Genomic DNA, 23,802 nt, shown 5'->3' on the forward strand with positions numbered 1-23,802 from the left:
ACTCATCACACAGAGACCCATAGACTCATCACACAGAGACCCATAGACTCAACACTCAGAGACCCATAGACTCATCACACAGAGACCCATAGACTCATCACACAGAGACCCATAGACTCAACACTCAGAGACCCACAGACTCATCACACAGAGACCCATAGACTCAACACTCAGAGACCCATAGACTCATCACACAGAGACCCATAGACTCATCACACAGAGACCCATAGACTCATCACACAGAGACCCATAGACTCATCACACAGAGACCCATAGACTCATCACTCAGAGACCCATAGACTCATCACACAGAGACCCATAGACTCATCACACAGAGACCCATAGACTCATCACACAGAGACCCATAGACTCATCACACAGACTCATCACACAGAGACCCACAGACTCACCACACAGAGACCCATAGACTCATCACACAGAGACCCATAGACCCATCACACAGAGACCCATAGACTCATCACACAGAGACCCATAGACTCATCACACAGAGACCCATAGACTCACCACACAGAAACCCATAGACTCATCACACAGAAACCCATAGACTCATCACACAGAGACCCATAGACTCATCACACAGAGACCCATAGACTCATCACACAGAGACCCATAGACCCATCACACAGAGACCCATAGACTCATCACACAGAAACCCATAGACTCATCACACAGAGACCCATAGACTCATCACACAGAGACCCATAGACTCATCACACAGAGACCCATAGACTCATCACACAGAAACCCATAGACTCATCACTCAGAGACCCATAGACTCATCACACAGAGACCCATAGACTCATCACACAGAGACCCATAGACTCATCACACAGAGACCCATAGACCCATCACACAGAGACCCATAGACTCATCACACAGAAACCCATAGACTCATCACTCAGAGACCCATAGACTCATTACACAGAGACTCATAGACTCATCACACAGAGACCCATAGACTCATCACACAGAGACCCATAGACTCATCACACAGAGACCCATAGACTCATCACAAAGAGACCCATAGACTCATCACACTGAAACCCATAGACTCATCACACACAGACCCATAGACTCATCACTCAGAGACTCATAGACTCATCACACAGAGACCCATAGACTCATCACACAGAGACCCATAGACTCATCACACAGAGACCCATAGACTCAACACTCAGAGACCCATAGACTCATCACACAGAGACCCATAGACTCATCACACAGAGAGCCATAGACTCATCACACAGAGACCCATAGACTCACCACACAGAGACCCATAGACTCATCACACAGAGACCCATAGACACATCACTCAAAGACCCAAGGACTCACCACACAGAGGCCCATAGACTCACCACTCAGAGACCCATAGACTCATCACTCAGAGACCCACAGACTCACCACTCAGAGACCCATAGACTTACCTGGTCAAATAAAAATGCAGTTTTAGTATGGGTCTCTGTGAGTTTGTGGGTCTCTATGAGTATGGGTCTCTGTGGGTCTCTATGAGTATGGGTCTCTGTGGGTCTCTATGAGCATGGGTCTCTGTGGGTCTCTATGAGCATGGGTCTCTGTGGGTCTCTATGAGCATGGGTCTCTGTGGGTCTCTATGAGCATGGGTCTCTGTGGGTCTCTATGAGCATGGGTCTCTGTGCGTCTGTCGAATCAATGTGCGATGATGACGACGATGACGACGACGATGACAACGACGATGACGACGATGACGACGACGACGATGACAACGATGATGATGACGACGATAACGATGATGATTATTACGACGATGACGACGATGATGAAGATGAGCCACCTGACAAAGGGCTTCCTTCACAGCGGCCCAGCGGGGCCTTACCCGGTCAAAGTAAATCAATAGAACGAGGTGAAAGTTGCTCGTGAATTGCGAGTTGGGGCAGGAGACCACGGCCAACACATCTGGCCACATCTCTCCTAGGGGCGGCAGCGAACCTGACCTTCGACCCCCTGGCCTTAGGAAAGAATGCGGCTGGGACTTTCCCCTCTGCGGTGGTGGTGGCGGTGAAACGTGGGGGGGGGAGGGAGGGAGGGCTCGGGGGGGTGGGGGTGGGGGAATATAAATAATTAATGCATTCCCAGCAACGTGGTTGCCTCCAACGACGATAGCAGTTCGGAGAAATTAAGGTGAGCGAGTGACTCATCGTCGGTGAACACGGAAGTAAAATCAATAGCTCCAACGACGTTAGCTCCAACGACGTTAACTCCAATCTCGTTAACTCCAACGTCGTTAACTCCAACGACGTTAACTCCAACGTCGTTAACTCCAACGTCGTTAACTCCAACGTCGCTAACTCCAACGTCGTTAACTCCAACGTCGTTAACCCCAACGTCGTTAACTCCAACGTCGTTAACCCCAACGTCGTTAGCTCCAACGACGTTAACTCCAACGTCGTTAACTCCAACGTCGTTAACCCCAACGTCGTTAACTCCAACGACGTTAACTCCAACGTCGTTAGCTCCAACGACGTTAACTCCAACCTCGTTAACTCCAACGTCGTTAACTCCAACGACGTTAACTCCAACGTCGTTAACTCCAACGTCGTTAACCCCAACGTCGTTAACTCCAACGTCGTTAACTCCAACGTCGTTAACTCCAACGTCGTTAACCCCAACGTCGTTAGCTCCAACGTCGTTAACTCCAACGTCGTTGACTCCAACGTCGTTAACTCCAACGTCGTTAACTCCAACGTCGTTGACTCCAACGTCGTTAACTCCAACGTCGTTAACTCGAACGTCGTTAACTCCAACGTCGTTAGCCCCAACGTCGTTGACTCCAACGTCGTTAACTCCAACGTCGTTAACTCCAACGTCGTTAACTCCACAACGTCGTTAACTCCAACGTCGTTAACTCCAACGTCGTTGACTCCAACGTCGTTAACCCCAACGTCGTTAACTCCAACGTCGTTAGCCCCAACGTCGTTGACTCCAACGTCGTTAACTCCAACGTCGTTAACTCCAACGTCGTTAACTTCAACGTCGTTAACTCCAACGTCGTTAACTCCAACGTCGTTAACTCCAACGTCGTTAACTTCAACGTCGTTAACTCCAACGTCGTTAACTCCAACGTCGTTGACTCCAACGTCGTTAACTCCAACCTCGTTAACTCCAACGTCGTTAACTCCAACGTCGTTAGCTCCAACGTCGTTAACTCCAACGTCGTTAACTCCAACGTCGTTAGCTCCAACGTCGTTGACTCCAACGTCGTTAACTCCAACGTCGTTAACTCCAACGTCGTTAACCCCAACGACGTTGACTCCAACGTCGTTAACTCCAACGTCGTTAACTCCAACGACGTTAACTCCAACGTCGTTAACTCCAACGTCGTTAACTCCAACGTCGCTAACTCCAACGTCGTTAACTCTAACGACGTTGACTCCAACGTCGTTAACTCTAACGACGTTAACTCCAACGTCGTTAACTCCAACGACGTTGACTCCAACGTCGTTAACTCCAACGTCGTTAACTCCAACGTCGTTGACTCCAACGTCGTTAACTCCAACGTCGTTAACTCCAACGTCGTTAACTCCAACGTCGTTAACTCTAACGACGTTGACTCCAACGTCGTTAACTCCAACGTCGTTAACTCCAACGTCGTTAACTCTAACGACGTTGACTCCAACGTCGTTAACTCTAACGACGTTAACTCCAACGTCGTTAACTCCAACGACGTTGACTCCAACGTCGTTAACTCCAACGTCGTTGACTCCAACGTCGTTGACTCCAACGTCGTTAACTCCAACGTCGTTAACTCCAACGTCGTTAACTCCAACGTCGTTAACTCCAACGTCGTTAACTCTAACGACGTTGACTCCAACGTCGTTAACTCCAACGTCGTTAACTCCAACGTCGTTAACTCCAACGTCGTTAGCCCCAACGTCGTTAGCCCCAACGTCGTTAACTCCAACGTCGTTGACTCCAACGTCGTTAACTCCAACGTCGTTAACTCCAACGTCGTTAACTCCAACGTCGTTAACTCCAACGTCGTTAGCCCCAACGTCGTTAGCCCCAACGTCGTTAACTCCAACGTCGTTGACTCCAACGTCGTTAACTCCAACGTCGTTAACTCCAACGCCGTTAGCCCCAACGTCGTTAACTCCAACGTCGTTACCTCCAACGTCGTTAACTCCACAACGTCGTTAACTCCAACGTCGTTAACTCCAACGTCGTTAACTCCAACGTCGTTAACTCCAACGCCGTTAGCCCCAACGTCGTTAACTCCAACGTCGTTAACTCCAACGTCGTTAGAAGTCGACAGAGATGAAGGTGAGCGCAGTGAGCACAAAGGTCAAGCTCGGGGTCAAAAAAATGGGTGGCTAACAACAACGCGGGGTCAGACCACGCCGACGATGACACCGTGCTTAAGAGGCGTTGGCCCCCCACCCGACCCCCCCACAATTCTAATTCATCCGAACTAAACTATTTAGTCTTCTTTGGTTCTTTCGGTAAAGTCACGTAGAATGAGAATAAAAGAATCAATCAATAAAATAAAATAACACAATACAATTCTCAGTGAGAATTCTCGGTGAGAATTTTGAGTGAGAATTCTCAGTGAGAATTTTCTTGTGTTATTTTATTAATTGATTCTTTTATTCTCATTCCACGTGGTGACTTTACCGAAAGAACCAAAGAAGATGAATCCTTCCAGTCACGAAAGCTTTAAATCGAAACTATTTATTATTTACACGCTTTTATTTAACTCACTCTGTCTGTTGTTGTTGTATCCTCTGATCTTGTAACTCAATTGTAACCCACTTCCCCATGTGGTATCGACTGCAAAACTCGGCATACTGATGTCACACTGATGACAGTACGAAATTCTATCATTAAAAATAAAAAATATTTTTTAACAATCTTTTTACACGCTTTCTATTAACTCACTGTATGTTGTTGTTGTATCCTCTAATCTTGTAACTTAATTGTAACCCACTTCCCCATGTGCTATCGACTGCAAACTCGGCATACTGATGTCACACTGATGACAGTACGATATTCTATCATTAAAAAAAATAACAATCTTTTTACACGCTTTCTATCAACTCACTGTATGTTGTTGTTGTTGATGTATCCTCTAATCTTGTAACTCAATTGTAACCCACTTCCCCATGTGCTATCGACTGCAAACTCAGCATACTGATGTCACACTGATGACAGTACGATATTCTATCATTAAAAATAAAAATATTTTTTAACAATCTTTTTACACGCTTTCTATTAACTCACTGTATGTTGTTGTTGTATCCTCTAATCTTGTAACTCAATTGTAACCCACTTCCCAATGTGGGATCAACTGCAAAACTTGGTATACTGATGTCACACTGATGACAGTAGGACATTCTGTCATTAAAAATAATAAAATATGTTTTAACAATCTTTTTACACGCTTTCTATCAACTCACTGTATGTTGTTGTTGTATCCTCTAATCTTGTAACTCGATTGTAACCCACTTCCCAATGTGCTATCGACTGCAAACTCAGTACACTGATGTCACACTGATGACAGTACGATATTCTATCATTAAAAATAATAAAATATTTTTGTAACAATCTTTTTACACACTTTCTATTAACTCACTGTATGTTGTTGTTGTTGTATCCTCTAATCTTATAACTCGATTGTAACCCACTTCCCAATGTGCTATCGACTGCAAAACTTGGTATACTGATGTCACACTGATGACAGTAGGACATTCTGTCATTAAAAATAATAAAATATTTTTTAACAATCTTTTTACACGCTTTCTATTAAGTCACTCTGTCTGTTGTTGTTGTATCCTCTAATCTTGTAACTCGATTGTAACCCACTTCCCAATGTGCTATCGACTGCAAACTCGGCATACTGATGTCACACTGATGACAGTACGATATTCTATCATTAAAAAAAATAACAATCTTTTTACACGCTTTCTATCAACTCACTGTATGTTGTTGTTGTTGATGTATCCTCTAATCTTGTAACTCAATTGTAACCCACTTCCCCATGTGCTATCGACTGCAAACTCAGCATACTGATGTCACACTGATGACAGTACGATATTCTATCATTAAAAATAAAAATATTTTTTAACAATCTTTTTACACGCTTTCTATTAACTCACTGTATGTTGTTGTTGTATCCTCTAATCTTGTAACTTAATTGTAACCCACTTCCCCATGTGCTATCGACTGCAAACTCGGCATACTGATGTCACACTGATGACAGTACGATATTCTATCATTAAAAAAAATAACAATCTTTTTACACGCTTTCTATCAACTCACTGTATGTTGTTGTTGTTGTTGATGTATCCTCTAATCTTGTAACTCAATTGTAACCCACTTCCCCATGTGCTATCGACTGCAAACTCAGCATACTGATGTCACACTGATGACAGTACGATATTCTATCATTAAAAATAAAAATATTTTTTAACAATCTTTTTACACGCTTTCTATTAACTCACTGTATGTTGTTGTTGTATCCTCTAATCTTGTAACTCAATTGTAACCCACTTCCCAATGTGGGATCGACTGCAAAACTTGGTATACTGATGTCACACTGATGACAGTAGGACATTCTGTCATTAAAAATAATAAAATATGTTTTAACAATCTTTTTACACGCTTTCTATCAACTCACTGTATGTTGTTGTTGTATCCTCTAATCTTGTAACTCGATTGTAACCCACTTCCCAATGTGCTATCGACTGCAAACTCAGTACACTGATGTCACACTGATGACAGTACGATATTCTATCATTAAAAATAATAAAATATTTTTGTAACAATCTTTTTACACACTTTCTATTAACTCACTGTATGTTGTTGTTGTTGTATCCTCTAATCTTGTAACTCGATTGTAACCCACTTCCCAATGTGCTATCGACTGCAAAACTTGGTATACTGATGTCACACTGATGACAGTAGGACATTCTGTCATTAAAAATAATAAAATATGTTTTAACAATCTTTTTACACGCTTTCTATCAACTCACTGTATGTTGTTGTTGTATCCTCTAATCTTGTAACTCGATTGTAACCCACTTCCCAATGTGCTATCGACTGCAAACTCAGTACACTGATGTCACACTGATGACAGTACGATATTCTATCATTAAAATAATAAAATATTTTTGTAACAATCTTTTTACACACTTTCTATTAACTCACTGTATGTTGTTGTTGTTGTATCCTCTAATCTTGTAACTCGATTGTAACCCACTTCCCAATGTGCTATCGACTGCAAAACTTGGTATACTGATGTCACACTGATGACAGTAAGACATTCTGTCATTAAAAATAATAAAATGTTTTAACAATCTTTTTACACGCTTTCTATTAACTCACTCTGTCCGTTGTTGATGTATCGTCAAATCTTGTAACTCAATTGTAACCCACTTCCCCATGTGCTATCGACTGCAAAACTCGGCATACTGATGTCACACTGATGACAGTACGATATTCTATCATTAAAAATAAAAAAAATATTTTTTAACAATCTTTTTACACGCTTTCTATTAAGTCACTCTGTCTGTTGTTGTTGTATCCTCTAATCTTGTAACTCGATTGTAACCCACTTCCCCATGTGCTATCGACTGCAAACTCGGCATACTGATGTCACACTGATGACAGTACGATATTCTATCATTAAAAATAAATTATATTTTTGTAAACAATCTTTTTTTTTACACGTTATGTTTCGGCTTGGGTCTAATTGTCCACGCTCAACTGACGTTGGCTGTAAATCACCACGGCCCCCTTACGTTGTGGCAAGCTTCAGGGTCACTTCCTGGAGTGGTGGAGTTTTGACATTACTAGCACAGTACATTTCATTAAAGCGTGCTTTAAAAAAAATAAAAAAAAGGATTTTTAAATATGACTTATTTTTATTTGAGCTGCTGTGTAGTCGCTCCTTTTCAGAAGCGACCACAAGGCCCATCACAAACGATGGCAGCTCAACCGAGTGGCAGCCAAATAGCCTTGACACGTGCTGTCGATTCGATGGTCATAGAGACCCATAGAGACCCATAGAGACCCACACTCATAGAAACCCACAAAATACCCCGTAAGGAACCCACAGACCCATACGAAAACTAAATTATTTTGACCAGGTAAGTCCCCACTGAGCCATGTGGATCATCATCATCATCACGTGGAAATGTGTAGCAGCAGGCAAATACTCGAAACGTGTGGTTGACGTCGACTATAAATCTTGCGGGGGCGGGGGGGGGAACTGTAGGACCCGCAGAAAAAAATCCTCGCGACCACGGGGAGAGAGAGAGAGAGAGACGCAGACTCCAAATATACAGCAGCAGCAGGCGTCAGGGTCGGGATGGAACCCACGACCTCCTGTAGACCAGGCGAGGTAGTCAACATCTCATAGCCACCGTGATGATGATGAGAGAGAGAGAGAGACGCAGTACTCCAAATCTACAGCAGGCATCGTCAGGGTCGGGATCGAACCAACGACCTCCTGCGTACCAGGCAAGGAAGTTAACATCTCCTAGCCACCGTGATGATGATGAGAGAGAGACACGCAAACTCGAAATCTACAGCAGCAGCAGGCATCAGGGTCGGGATGGAACCCCACGACCTCCTGTATACCAGGCGGGGTAGTCAACATCTCCTAGCCACCGTGATGATGATGATGATGATGAGAGAGAGAGACACACGCAAACTCCAAATATACAGCGGCAGGCATCGTCAGGGTCGGGATCGAACCCACGACCTCCTGCAGAGCGGGCGAGGCAGTCAGCGTCTCCTCGCCACGGCCGACTTTCGAGACAACTCCACGGTTGAACCCTCGCCGCCGCACTTTAGAATCTGGCTGTGATGCCATCCTGGCCGTGTTTGCGAGAGAGAGAGATGGGAGAGAGATGGAGAGAGAGAGATGGGAGAGAGATGGAGAGAGAGAGATGGGAGAGAGATGGGAGAGAGATGGAGAGAGAGAGATGGGAGAGAGATGGGAGAGAGAGATGGAGAGAGAGAGATGGGAGAGAGAGATGGAGAGAGAGAGATGGGAGAGAGAGAGAGAGATGGGAGAGAGAGATGGAGAGAGAGAGAGAGATGGGAGAGAGAGATGGAGAGAGAGAGATGGGAGAGAGAGAGAGATGGGAGAGAGAGAGATGGGAGAGAGAGAGAGATGGGAGAGAGAGAGAGATGGGAGAGAGATGGGAGAGAGAGAGAGAGAGATGGGAGAGAGATGGGAGAGAGAGAGAGATGAGGGAGAGAGAGAGATGGGAGAGAGAGAGATGGAGAGAGAGGGCGACGGACCCCAACATCTTCAGGGGCCGGTTAACGTGCTCATCGGCTACGCCAAGCTCGCCGTATACAGGCCGAGGAAGGTGGCCCTGGAGGGGCAACGTCCGGCCAGCAGCCTGGGCATCTTCCGCGCTCTGGTCGGAGCCAGGGTGTGGGCCGGAGCTCCACCACGCGCGGCTGACCCACGCCGTGCCGGCCTTCAAGGAGGGGTGGGCGCTGGCCGTGTGCTTGGTGGCAGATGACGGTAGAGAGCTCTGTGCGTGCAGATCTGAGCTACCCGTCGGAGGCCGTTTGACTGTGAGAAGGGCTGCGTGCAGATGCAGCACTTGTCGTAGTTATAAGCGAGAGAGAGAGAGAGTGAGAGAAAGCGAAATGGAGTAGGAAGAGAAGGGGCAGAGAGAGAGGAGAGGCAGAGAGGGGGGTAGAGAGAGAGAAGGAAGGGGTAAGGAGAGCAGGAAAAAAATAAAAAAAATATTTTGTTGGGTCTTTCATTCAAAAGGTTTACGATAAAGCAAAGCAAAAAAAAAACCGAATTGATGAACGGAGCAAAATGCCGACTACACCGAGCATCTTCTTGTTTCCTCTGATCGTAAAAAAAGAAAAGAGAGAGAGAGAGAGATGGAGAGACGGAGAGAGGGAGAGAGATTTGCATGCCAATCGTGTCACTTAACAGCACAACGTCGGCAGGCCGGGAGACCTTTGATTCACGGGCGGTGGCGATAAAACTCAACTATCTGTATCTGCCAAGGAGTACGGCGTCCACTCGGCTGCTCTGCAGTCGCCCGGTTGTCAGAAGCGACCTGGACGTCGGCAAGGATCAGCCCGACGAAAGTTGCTTCGTAAACATCGTCGTCATCGTCGTCGTCGTCGTCATCGTGATGGCGAGGACATTCACAGCAGCAGCGAAACCCTCCAAACGCGTGACGCTGATTTTACAGACTCGCAGAGGCCAAGGGACCCACAGAGACTCACACTTATATAGCAGACCCACACCGTCGTAGATGCCCAAAAAGACCCAAAGAGACCCACACTCAAAGTAACACGGAAATCCCACGGAGAGCCATAGAGACCCACAGAATCCCACAGAGATCCATAGAGACCCACAGAAACCCATAGAGACCCACAGAGACCCCCACGGAGACCCACAGAAACCCACACTAACCCACAGAGACCCCCACAGAATCCCACAGAGATCCATAGAGACCCACAGAAACCCATAGAGACCCACAGAGACCCCCACAGAAACCCACACTAACCCACAGAGACCCCCACAGAATCCCACAGAGATCCACAGAGACCCAGAGAGACCGATAGTCATCGAGACTCCATACTAAAACTAAACTATTGTATTCTCAGCTCTTTCGGTAAAGTCACGTTGAAGGGAAACAATAAAACAATAAAATATATATATAAAACAATAAAAAAAAATCATCACGACATTTCGACCATAACACAAACGGTCGTCATCAGGTGTGTCGGTTTGCATGAATAAATTAATAAATTAACAAATTAATAAATTAATAAATTAATGCAAACCGGCGGAGTTTGCTCGACGCAACAATGGGTGGCCGAGACTCCAACTCGGGGCCACCGGGCTCGGCCTTGCAGCGCGAGGCGCTAACCACTGCACCACCGCTCCCCTCGTACGCACGGACACCACACACACACACAGACAAAGGAGGAGGCGCCCGCCCCCCGGGTGTAGCCTCGACAGGCCGAGGGGGCAAGTGCTGCCCGGTAGCGAGCCGTAGCCGCGGCGGCAACCGGTGAAGGCCGCCACCGACCGCGCCACAAGAGGTGCGGTGGGTGGCCAGCGCCACGCGCGCCCGGCCGCCTTTGTCTCCCCAGTGGCCGCAAAGGCAAAGCTCCCCCGTGTAGCCCGTGTAACAGGCTGTTGGGGCAAGGGCTGTTAGCAGCAGCGGCAGCAGCAGCAGGACCCTATGAAGGCCGGCCCGGCTGGCCGGCCGGCACCGCGTCACACACACACAGAGGGGGATGGGCGGCCAGCGCCACAAAGGCAAAGGTCCCCCGTGTAGCCCGTGTAACAGGCTGTTGGGGCAAGGGCTGTTAGCAGCGGCGGCAGCAGCAGCAGGACCCTATGAAGGCCGGCCAACACACACGGAGGGCGTGGGTGCACGTGCCACGCCCGGCTGAGATCTTTGCCTTCCGAGAATTGTTGTGTACACACGGTGACAGGCGCTCGTTTAGGGCCGAGTAGACCTAGAGGGGGGGAGAGGGGGGGTAGGCGCCAAGACCCGGTTAGGCAGTGCTTTGGGGCGCCGTTGGCCGTGAGCAGGGATTGATATTCGCGGTATTGGCCGAGTTCGTGGACAGGGGCTTAGCCGCTACACCGCCAATCTTCACAGCAGAGGTCCACACGTATTGGTAGTGCCACAGCCACCGCCAAAACAATCACCGCCACCATCGTCGTCATCACTATCATCACCACTATCACTATCATCACCACCACCACCACTATCACCACCACCACCACTGTCACCACTATCACCACCACCACCATCGTCATCACCACCACCACTATCACCACCACCACCATCGTCATCACCACCACCACTATCACCACCACCACCATCGTCATCATCACTATCATCAGCACCACCACTATCACCACCACCACCATCGTCATCACTATCATCACCACCACCACCACTATCACCACCACCACCACTATCACCACCACCACCATCACCACTATCACCACCATTGTCATCACCACCACCACCACCATCGTCATCACCACCACCACCATCACCACCATCATCACCACTATCACCACCACAGCCATCATCATCACTACCACCACTATCACCACCACCACCACAGCCATCATCATCACCACCACTATCACCACCATCGTCATAACTATCATCACCACCACCACTATCACCACCACCATCGTCATCACCACCACCACCATCGTCATCACCACCACCATCGTCATAACTATCATCACCACCACCACCACCACCACTATCACCACTATAACCACCACCACTATCACCACCACCACTATCACCACTATCACCACCACTATCACCACCACTATCACCACCACCGCTATCACCACCACCATCGTCATAACTATCATCACCACCACCACTATCACCACCACTATCACTACCACCACCATCGTCATCACTATCATCACCACCACCACCACTATCACCACCACCACTATCACCACTATCACCACCACCACTATCACCACCACCATCGTCATCACTATCATCACCACCACCACCACCACCACACTATCACCACTATCACCACCGCTATCACCACCACAACCATCGTCATCACTATCATCACCACCACCATCGTCATCACCACCACCACTACCATCACCACCACAGCCATCATCATCACCACCACTATCACCACCATCGATCGTTATCACCACCACAGCCATCATCATCACCACCATCATCATCATCACCACCACCACTATCACCACCACCATCACCACCACTATCACCACCACCATCACCACCACCACAGACATCATCATCACCACCACCACTATCACCACCACCATCGATCGTCATCACCACCACCATCACCACAGCCATCATCATCACCACCATCATCACCACCATCATCACCACCATCATCACCACCACCACTATCACCACCACCATCGATCGTTATCACCACCACTCTCACCACCACAGCCATCATCATCACCACCATCATCACCACCATCACCACCACCGCCACCACCACCGCCACCACGGAACACATTGTGTCAACAGCTGGACTCGGCTGCCCGAGACCAGCCCTGGGTGGAGTTGGATACCTCCTGCAGAATTTCCTTCTCCTCGTGGCAAAGAAACTGAAGCGAAACTGTTCGGGTTTTTTTCCAGGGTGAAAGGCACCCCACCCCACCCCCACAGGGGCTGCTGTGTAGCAGCTCTTTTCCAGAAGCGACCCTGTACCATCGCGAACGACAGCTCGACCAAGTCGCTCATCATCAACATCATCGTCATCATCGTCATCATCATCATCATTGTCGCGTGGACATTGATAGTAGCAGCTGAATATTCAGAGACCCACACTCATAGAGACCCACATAGAGACCCATACTCATAGAGACCCACATAGAGACCCACACTCATAGAGACACATATAGAGACCCACACTCATAAAGACACATAGAGACCCACACTCATAGACACCATAGAGACCCACACTCATAAAGACCCACAGAGATGCATAGAGACCCACACTCATAGAGACCCACATAGAGACCCACACTCATAGACACCATAGAGACCCACACTCATAGACCCCCATAGAGACCCACCCTCATAGAGACACATAGAGACCCACACCCATAGACACCATAGAGACCCACACTCATAGAGACCCACAGAGATGCATAGAGACCCACACTCATAGACCCACAGAGACCCACACTTATAGACCCACATAGAGACCCACACTCATAGACACCATAGAGACCCACACTCATAGAGACACATAGAGACCCACACTCATAGAGACCCATAGAGACCCACACTCATAGACACCATAGAGACCCACACTCATAGAGACACATAGAGACCCACACTCATAGAGACACACAGAGACCCACACTCATAGACCCACATAGATACCCACACTCATAGACCCACATAGAGACCCACACTCATAGACACCATAGAGACCCACAATCATAGACCCACATAGAGACCTACACTCATAGAGACACATAGAGACCCACACTCATAGACACCATAGAGACCCACACTCATAGAGACCCACATAGAGACCCACAATCATAGACCCACATAGAGACCTACACTCATAGAGACCCACAGAGATGCATAGAGACCCACACTCATAGAGACCCACATAGAGACCCACACTCATAGACCCCCATAGAGACCCACACTCATAGAGACCCACAGAGATGCATAGAGACCCACACTAATAGACCCACATAGATACCCACACTCATAGAGACACATAGAGACCCACACTCATAAGACACCATAGAGACCCACAATCATAGACCCACATAGAGACCCACACTCATAGAGACACATAGAGACCCACACTAATAGACCCACATAGAGACCCACACTCATAGATACACATAGAGACCCACACTCATAGACCCACATAGAGACCCACACTCATAGACCCACATAGATACCCACACTCATAGAGACACATAGAGACCCACACTCATAGACACCATAGAGACCCACAATCATAGACCCACATAGAGACCTACACTCATAGAGACACATAGAGACCCACACTCATAGACACCATAGAGACCCACACTCATAGAGACACATAGAGACCCACACTCATAGACACCATAGAGACCCACACTAATAGACCCACATAGAGACCCACACTCATAGAGACACATAGAGACCCACACTCACAGAGACACACAGAGACCCACACTCATAGACCCACATAGATACCCACACTCATAGAGACACATAGAGACCCACACTCATAGACACCATAGAGACCCACACTCATAGAGACACATAGAGACCCACACTCATAGACCCACATAGAGACCCACACTCATAGACACCATAGAGACCCACACTCATAGAGACCCACAGAGATGCATAGAGACCCACACTCATAGACCCACATAGAGACCCACACTCATAGACCCACATAGAGACCCACACTCATAGACCCACATAGAGACCCACACTCATAGAGACCCACAGAGATGCATAGAGACCCACACTCATAGAGACCCATAGAGACCCACACTCAGAGATCCACACTCATCGAGACCCACAAAGACACCATAGAGACCCACACTCGTAGAGACCCACAGAGATGCATAGAGACCCATAGAGATCCACACTCAGAGATCCACACTCATCGAGACCCACAGAGACGCATAGAGACCCATAGAGACGCACACTCAGAGATCCACACTCATAGAGACCCACAGAGACCCATAGAAACCCACACTCATAGAGACCCATAGAGACCCACACTCGTAGAGACCCACAGAGATGCATAGAGACTCACAGAGGCCCACATTCATAGACCCACACTCATAGAGACCCACATTCATAGACACACACTCATAGAGACCCACAGAGATGCATAGAGACCCATAGAGACCCACACTCAGAGATCCACACTCATAGAGACCCACAGAGACCCATAGAGACCCACAGAAACCTACAGAGATCCATAAAGACCCAGACAGACCCAAGCTAAACTAAACTATTTTTATTTCACCGGATGTAAGGCTCGCTCAGCTGTAGCCCTTTTTCAGAAGCGACCCTGTGCGATCACAAACGACAGCTCGACCAAGTCGCTCATCATCATCGTCATCATCGTCATCATCGTCATCATCATCGTCATCATCGTCATCATCGTCGCGTGGACATTGAGAGTAGCAGCCAATTACTCTAAACGCGTGACGCTTAGACCTCCTGTACACCAGGCGAGGTAGTCAACATCTCCTAGCCACCGTGATGATGATGAGAGAGAGAGACACAGACCTCCTGCGTACCAGGCGAGGTAGTCAACATCTCCTAGCCACCGTGATGATGATGAGAGAGACACAGACCTCCTGTTTACCAGGCGAGGTAGTCAACATCTCCTAGCCACGGTGATGATGATGAGAGAGACACAGACCTCCTGTATACCAGGCGAGGTAATCAACATCTCCTAGCCACCGTGATGATGATGAGAGAGAGACACACAGACCTCCTGTATACCAGGCGAGGTAGTCAACATCTCCTAGCTACCGTGATGATGATGAGAGAGAGAGAAACAGACCTCCTGTATACCAGGCGAGGTAGTCAACATCTCCTAGCCACCGCGATGATGATGAGAGAGACACAGACCTCCTGTATACCAAGCGAGGAAGTCAACATCTCCTAGCCACCGTGATGATGATGAGAGAGACACACACAGACCTCCTGTATACCAGGCGAGGTAGTCAACATCTCCTAGCCACCGTGATGATGATGAGAGAGAGAGAGACACAGACCTCCTGTATACCAGGCGAGGTAGTCAACATCTCCTAGCCACCGCGATGATGATGAGAGAGACACAGACCTCCTGTATACCGGGCGAGGTAGTCAACATCTCCTAGCCACCGCGATGATGATGAGAGAGAGAGAGACACAGACCTCCTGTATACCAGGCGAGATAGTCAACATATCCTAGCCACCGCGATGATGATGAGAGAGACACAGACCTCCTGTATACCGGGCGAGGTAGTCAACATCTCCTAGCCACCGCGATGATGATGAGAGAGAGAGACACAGACCTCCTGTATACCGGGCGAGGTAGTCAACATCTCCTAGCCACCGCGATGCCCCCAAACGACTCGGAACCAGCCGGGCTGGCTGCGTCGCTTTTAGAGACACCCGAGACACTTCCGCATTGCCGCTGTCACCCCCAGGTGCGTTTACACATCACAGGGTGACCCCCACCACCACCCCCACCACCACCACCAGCACCCCCACCACCACCAGCACCCCCACCACCACCACCAGCACCACCACCACCACCAGCACCCCCACCATCGCCACCACCAGCACCCCCACCACCACCAGCACCACCACCAGCACCCCCACCACCACCACCAGCACCACCAGCACCACCACCACCACCACCAGCACCCCCACCATCGCCACCAGCACCACCAGCACCACCAGCACCACCACCAGCACCCCCACCATCGCCACCACCAGCATCCCCACCACCACCACCAGCACCCCCGCCACCACCACCAGCACCCCCCACCATCACCACCACCATCACCACCAGCACCCCCCACCATCACCACCACCATCACCAGCACCATCACCAGCACCCCCACCCCCACCATCCCCACCACCCCCACCACCACCCCAACCACCCCAACCACCACCACCACCACCCCCACCAACACCACCATCCCCACCACCATCAGCACCCCCACCACCACCACCACCACCGCCACCACCGCCACCACCACCCCCACCGCCACCACCACCGCCACCACCATCCCCACCACCACCACCACCACCCCCACCACCACCACCACCACCCCCACCACCACCACCACCGTGTAGCCTTGACAGACTGTTGGGGCCAAGTGCTGTGAGCGCCTGGTCTACAGGAGGTCGTGGGGTTCCATCCCGACCCTGACAACGCCTGCTGCTGCTGTATATTTGGGTCTGCGTCTCTCTCTCATCATCATCATCACGGTGGCTAGGAGATGTTGACTACCTCGCCTAGACTACAGGAGGTCGTGGGTTCCATCCCGACCCCTGACAACGCCTGCTGCTCCTGTATATTTGGAGTTTGCGGTGTCTCTCTCTCTCTCATCATCATCACGGTGGCTAGGAGATGTTGACTACCTCGCCTGGTACGCAGGAGGTCATGGGTTCGATCCCGACCCTGACCATGCCTGCTGCTGCTGTAGATTTGCAGTCTGCGTCTCTCTCTCATCATCATCATCATCATCACGGTGGCTAGGAGATGTTGACTACCTCGCCTAGACTACAGGAGGTCGTGGGTTCCATCCCGGCCCCTGACAACGCCTGCTGCTCCTGTATATTTGCAGTTTGCGGTGTCTCTCTCTCTCTCATCATCATCACGGTGGCTAGGAGATGTTGACTACCTCGCCTGGTACGCAGGAGGTCATGGGTTCGATCCCGACCCTGACCATGCCTGCTGCTGCTGCTGTAGATTTGCAGTCTGCGTGTCTCTCTCTCTCTCTCTCCGTGGATTTTTCTCCCGGGTCCTCCGGTTCCCCCCACCCCAACCCCCACGTTTAGAATCAACGTCACCACCACGCGTTTAGAGCCTTTGACTGCTGCTGTGCATGATGATGATGAGTCACTTGGTCGAGCTATCATTTGCGACAGCCGAACGTGGCTTCTGAAACAGAGCTTACATACCTCAGTGGGGTCTGACGCCTGCTAACAATGGAAATAGTTTAGTTGCAGTATGGGTGTGTATGAGTATGAGTCTCTGTGCGTCTCTCATAGAGACCCATACTTATAGCCTCTGTGGGTCTATGGGTCTCTGTGTGTCTCTGTGTGTCTCTGTGGGTCTCTGTGGGTCTCTGTGGGTCTCTGTGGGTCTCTGTAGGTCTATGGATGTCTGTGAGTCTCTGTAGGTATCTGAGTCTCTATGGGTCTCTGTGGGTCTCTTTGGGGCTCTATGGATCTCTGTGAGTCTGTGTGGGTCTCTATGGGTCTCTATGGGGCTCTATTGGTATCTATGGGTCTCTGGGGGTCTATGGGTGTCTATGGGTCTCTGTGGGTCTCTGAGTCTCTATGAGTCTCTGTGGGTCTATGGGTGTCTATGGGTTTCTGAGTCTATGGGTCTCTGTGGGTCTCTATGGGGATCTATGGATCTCTGTGAGTCTGTGTGGGTCTGTGGGTCTCTATTGGTATCTATGGGTCTCTGGGAGTCTATGGGTTTCTATGGGTCTCTGGGTGTCTATGGATGACTGTGGGTGTCTGTGGGTGTCTGTGAGTCTCTATGTGTCTCTGTGGGTCTCTATGGGTCTCTGTGGATCTCGGTGAGTCTCTATGTGTCTCTATGCGTCTCTATGAGTCTCTGTGGGTCTATGGGTGTCTATGGGTCTCTGCGAGTCTATGGGACTGTGTGAGTCTATGGGTGTCTATGGATGTCTGTAAGTCTCTGTGCATCTCTGAGTCTCTATGGGTGTCTGTGGGTCTCTGTGGGCCTCTGTGGGTCTCTATGGGTGTCTATGGGTCTCTGGGTGTCTATGGATGTCTGTGGGTGTCTGTGGGTGTCTGTGAGTCTCTATGGGTCTCTATGAGTCTCTGTGAGTCTATGGGTGTCTATGGGTCTCTGTGAGTCTATGCGTGTCTATGGGTCTCTGTGCGTCTATGGGTGTCTATGGATGTCTGTGAGTCTCTGTGGGTCTTTGAGTCTCTATGGGTTTTTATGAGTCAATGGGTGTCTATGGATGTCTGTGAGTCTCTGTGGGTCTCTGAGTCTCTATGAGTCTCTATGGGTCTCTATGGGTGTCTATGGGTTTCTGAGTCTATGGGTCTCTGTGGGTCTCTATGGGGCTCTAATGGTGTCTATGGGTGGTCACCCCGTGGTGCCCTTATAAAACTCAACGTTTAACCTACTCACGCCGGCTTGTGCCCGCCCTCACAGTCGGGCATATTGTGCTGAACGCACCACGTGGTGGTGCCGCCCTTGTTGACCCTGGCCATTGACCGAGCAACCCAACATTCCTACCAGCTCCCTCCCTCCGCAAGACAATGTGTTATATCATAAAAAAATAAATGAAAAATATTAAACGATCTTTTTACACGCTTTCATTTAACTCGCTGTCTGTCTGTTGTTGTTGCCGTGTCCTCAAATCTTGTAACTCGATTGTAACCCACTTCCCAATGCGCTAGCGACTACAAAACTTGCTACACTGATGTCATACTGATGACAACACTATATTCTATCATAAAAATAAAAATATTTTTAAACAACTTTTTTACACGCTTTCTATTAACTCACTCTGTCTGTTGTTGTTGTTGTATCGTCAAATCTTGTAACTCGATTGTAACCCACTTCCCAATGCGCTAGCGACTGCAAAACTCGGCACACTGATGTCACACTGATGACAACACTATATTCTATCATAAAAAATAAAAATATTTTTAAACAACTTTTTTACACGCTTTCTATTAACTCACTCTGTCTGTTGTTGTTGTATCGTCAAATCTTGTAACTCGATTGTAACCCACTTCCCAATGCGCTAGCGACTGCAAACTCAGTACACTGATGTTACACTGATGACAACACTATATTCTATCATAAACAATTAAAAAATATATTTTTAAACAACTTTTTTACACGATTTCTATTAACTCACTCTGTCTGTTGTTGTTGCCGTTTCCTCGAATCTTGTAACTCGATTGTAACCCACTTCCCAATGCGCTAGCGACTGCAAAACTCGGTACACTGATGTCACACTGACGACAATACGATATTCTATCATAAAAAATAAACAAAAATATTTTTAAACATTATTTTTTAAATGTTAACTCACGTTGGCTGTAATTGGCCCACGATCCCCTTACGTTGCGTGCCAAACTTCGACGGGAGGGGGGCCACTTCTTCGAGTCGTGGAGATCTTCCGTTACTAGCACGGTACATTTCATTAAAGCGTGTGTTTTTTAAATATTACTTATTTTGTTATTTTATGTTATTTTCTTTTGAACGTATCTACGCGTGACTTTAGTTAAAAAAAGACCCAAGAATATCAGTGAGGATTTTCGTTTCGTTGGGTTTGATCGCGTGGATATAAACCCACCACCACGACTACCACGACACAGCCAATTAGTAAGGAGTGTGTGTGTCACCTGAAACAGAAGGTGGACACTAAGTTATTTAATAAAACAGCACTACACCGGTTGTTGTTGTTGTGACAGAGAGCTAAACCCACAACGATATTGACACGATTCGAGCAAACGTGACGTAATAATTTGCCGGAAATTACACACACTCACTCAGTCACTCACTCAGTCACTCAGTCAGTCATTAGGTCAGCCACTCATTCAGTCACTCAGTCAGTCACTCAGTCACTCACTCACTCAGTCACTCACTCACCCACCCACTGACTCAATCACTCAGTCACTCACTCACCCTATCACTCACCCAATCACTCAGTCACCCAATCACTCACTCACTCACCCAATCACTCACTCACTCACCCAATCACTCACTCACTCACCCACCCAATCACTCACTCACTCACCCACCCAATCACTCACTCACTCACCCACCCAATCACTCACTCACCCAATCACTCACTCACTCACCCAATCACTCACTCACCCAATCACTCACTCACCCAATCACTCACTCACTCACCCAATCACTCACTCACTCACCCACTTAGTCACCCACTTAGTCACCCAATCACTCAGCCACCCAATCACTCACTCACCCACCCACTCAGTCACCCACCCACTCACTCAGCCAACCACTCACTCACTCACCCACCCAATCACTCAGTCACTCACCCACTCAATCACTCTCTCACCCAATCACTCAGTCACCCACCCACTCAATCACTCCGTCAACCACCCACTCATCCACTCAATCACTCACTCACCCAATCACTCACCCACTCATCCACTCAATCACTCACCCACCCATCCACTCAATCACCCACGCACCCAATCACTCACCCACTCACTCATTCCACCCAATCAATCAATCACCCAGAAATCCACTTACCCACCCACCCACTCAATCAATCAATCAAGACAAACAAAGACAAAGATCCCCCGTATAGCCTGCACGAGGTGGTGGGTAGCCAGTCACCACGCCCGGCCGCCTTTGTCTCCCCCAGCGGCGATGTTTACTACACACCGCGCCAGGTACTCATTTGAGGCCGAGTCGACCAAGGGGAGGAGGCCCAGGACCGGCTCGGAAAATTCGTCACCGATGTTGGCCGCGAGCGGGAATCGAACTCGGGTTCGCCGGGTTCGGAGCGCAGCTTGGCGCTAACCACAGCGCCACCGCTCCCCACACACACACACAAGACCAAGCAAAAAGATCCCCCGTGTAGCCTCCAACAGACTGTGGGGGCCAAGTGCTGTTAGCGAGTAGCAGCAGCGCCCCGTGAAGGCTACCGGCACTGTGGCCACACGCAGAGGGAGTGGGTGGCCAGCAACCACCACCACCACCACGCCCGGCCGCCTTTGTCTCCCCAGTCGCGACGTTTTTTTTTTTAAGCACGACTACTCCCAACACGCCGCAAACCTGGGCCCTCGTTCGAGGCGCAACAGGAAGTCAACTTGACCCAGGCACCCCACACCCAGCAAAGCTACGCACATGCCACGAATATAAACACACCCTTGGGTACTTAAAAGCCCTCTCTGGCACGCAGGCTGCCGGGCGAATCGTCAGCGGCAATAATGCTCGGTATGGGACGAACCACGCGCTGCGGGCGGGCGGGCGGGCAGGACGGCGATGCGAGAGCTAAAACGTCGGACCTCCACGACCACGTTTAACCTGGGGTTCGACGCCTGCCTGCGTGGAGTTTGAATGATTTACATCCACCCACCCCCCCACCCCACCCCCCACCTTGTTCTGCAGAGTGAGTGGGGTTTGTGTTATCTCCCCCTGTTCTGCAGAGTGAGTGAGTGGAGTTTGTGCGATCTCGCCCTGTTCTACAGAGTGAGTGAGTGGAGTTTGTGCGATCTCGCCCTGTTCTACAGAGTGAGTGAGTGGAGTTTGTGTGATCTCCCCCTGTTCTGCAGAGTGAGTGAGTGGAGTTTGTAAGATCTCCCCCTGTGCTACAGAGTTAGAGAGTGGAGTTTGTATGATCTCCCCCTGTTCTACAGAGTGAGTGAGTGGAGTTTGTGCGATCTCGCCCTGTTCTACAGAGTGAGTGAGTGGAGTTTGTGTGATCTCCCCCTGTTCTGCAGAGTGAGTGAGTGGAGTTTGTAAGATCTCCCCCTGTGCTACAGAGTTAGAGAGTGGAGTTTGTATGATCTCCCCCTGTTCTACAGAGTGAGTGAGTGGAGTTTGTATGATCTCCCCCTGTTCTACAGAGTGAGTGAGTGGAGTTTGTATGATCTCACCCTGTTCTACAGAGTGAGTGAATGAGTGGAGTTTGTGTGATCTCCCCCTGTCCTGCAGAGTGAGTGAGTGGAGTTTGTGTGATCTCCCCCTGTTCTAAAGAGTGAGTGGAGTGTTTTATGATCTCCCCCTGTTCTACAGAGTGAGTGAGTGGAGTTTGTGTGATCTCCCCCTGTTCTACAGAGTGAGAGAGTGGAGTTTGTATGCTCTCCCCCTGTTCTACAGAGTGAGTGAGTGGAGTTTGTATGATCTCCCCCTGTTCTACAGAGTGAGTGAATGAGTGGAGTTTGTGTGATCTCCCCCTGTTTTGTAGAGTGAGTGAGTGGAGTTTGTGTGATCTCCCCCTGTTCTACAGAGTGAGTGAATGAGTGGAGTTTGTGTGATCTCCCCCTGTTCTGCAGAGTGAGTGAGTGGAGTTTGTAAGATCTCCCCCTGTGCTACAGAGTTAGAGAGTGGAGTTTGTATGATCTCCCCCTGTTCTACAGAGTGAGTGAGTGGAGTTTGTATGATCTCCCCCTGTTCTACAGAGTGAGTGAGTGGAGTTAGTATGATCTCACCCTGTTCTACAGAGTGAGTGAATGAGTGGAGTTTGTGTGATCTCCCCCTGTCCTGCAGAGTGAGTGAGTGGAGTTTGTGTGATCTCCCCCTGTTCTAAAGAGTGAGTGGAGTGTTTTATGATCTCCCCCTGTTCTACAGAGTGAGTGAGTGGAGTTTGTGTGATCTCCCCCTGTTCTACAGAGTGAGAGAGTGGAGTTTGTATGCTCTCCCCCTGTTCTACAGAGTGAGTGAGTGGAGTTTGTATGATCTCCCCCTGTTCTACAGAGTGAGTGAATGAGTGGAGTTTGTGTGATCTCCCCCTGTTTTGTAGAGTGAGTGAGTGGAGTTTGTGTGATCTCCCCCTGTTCTACAGAGTGAGTG

At 49.0% G+C, this 23,802-nt stretch overlaps 1 protein-coding gene across 1 annotated transcript in view; it reads right to left on the bottom strand.

The window, feature by feature from the left end:
* LOC116957406 (taperin) overlaps window positions 1-23,802 on the bottom strand; it is a 45,413-nt gene that overhangs the window by 6,102 nt on the left and 15,509 nt on the right. The window lies entirely within an intron of this gene.

Source organism: Petromyzon marinus, chromosome 74, assembly GCF_048934315.1.
Source record: "Petromyzon marinus isolate PM22_M1 ecotype Great Lakes invasive population chromosome 74, UKy_Petmar_22M1.pri1.0, whole genome shotgun sequence".
NCBI lineage: Eukaryota > Metazoa > Chordata > Hyperoartia > Petromyzontiformes > Petromyzontidae > Petromyzon > Petromyzon marinus.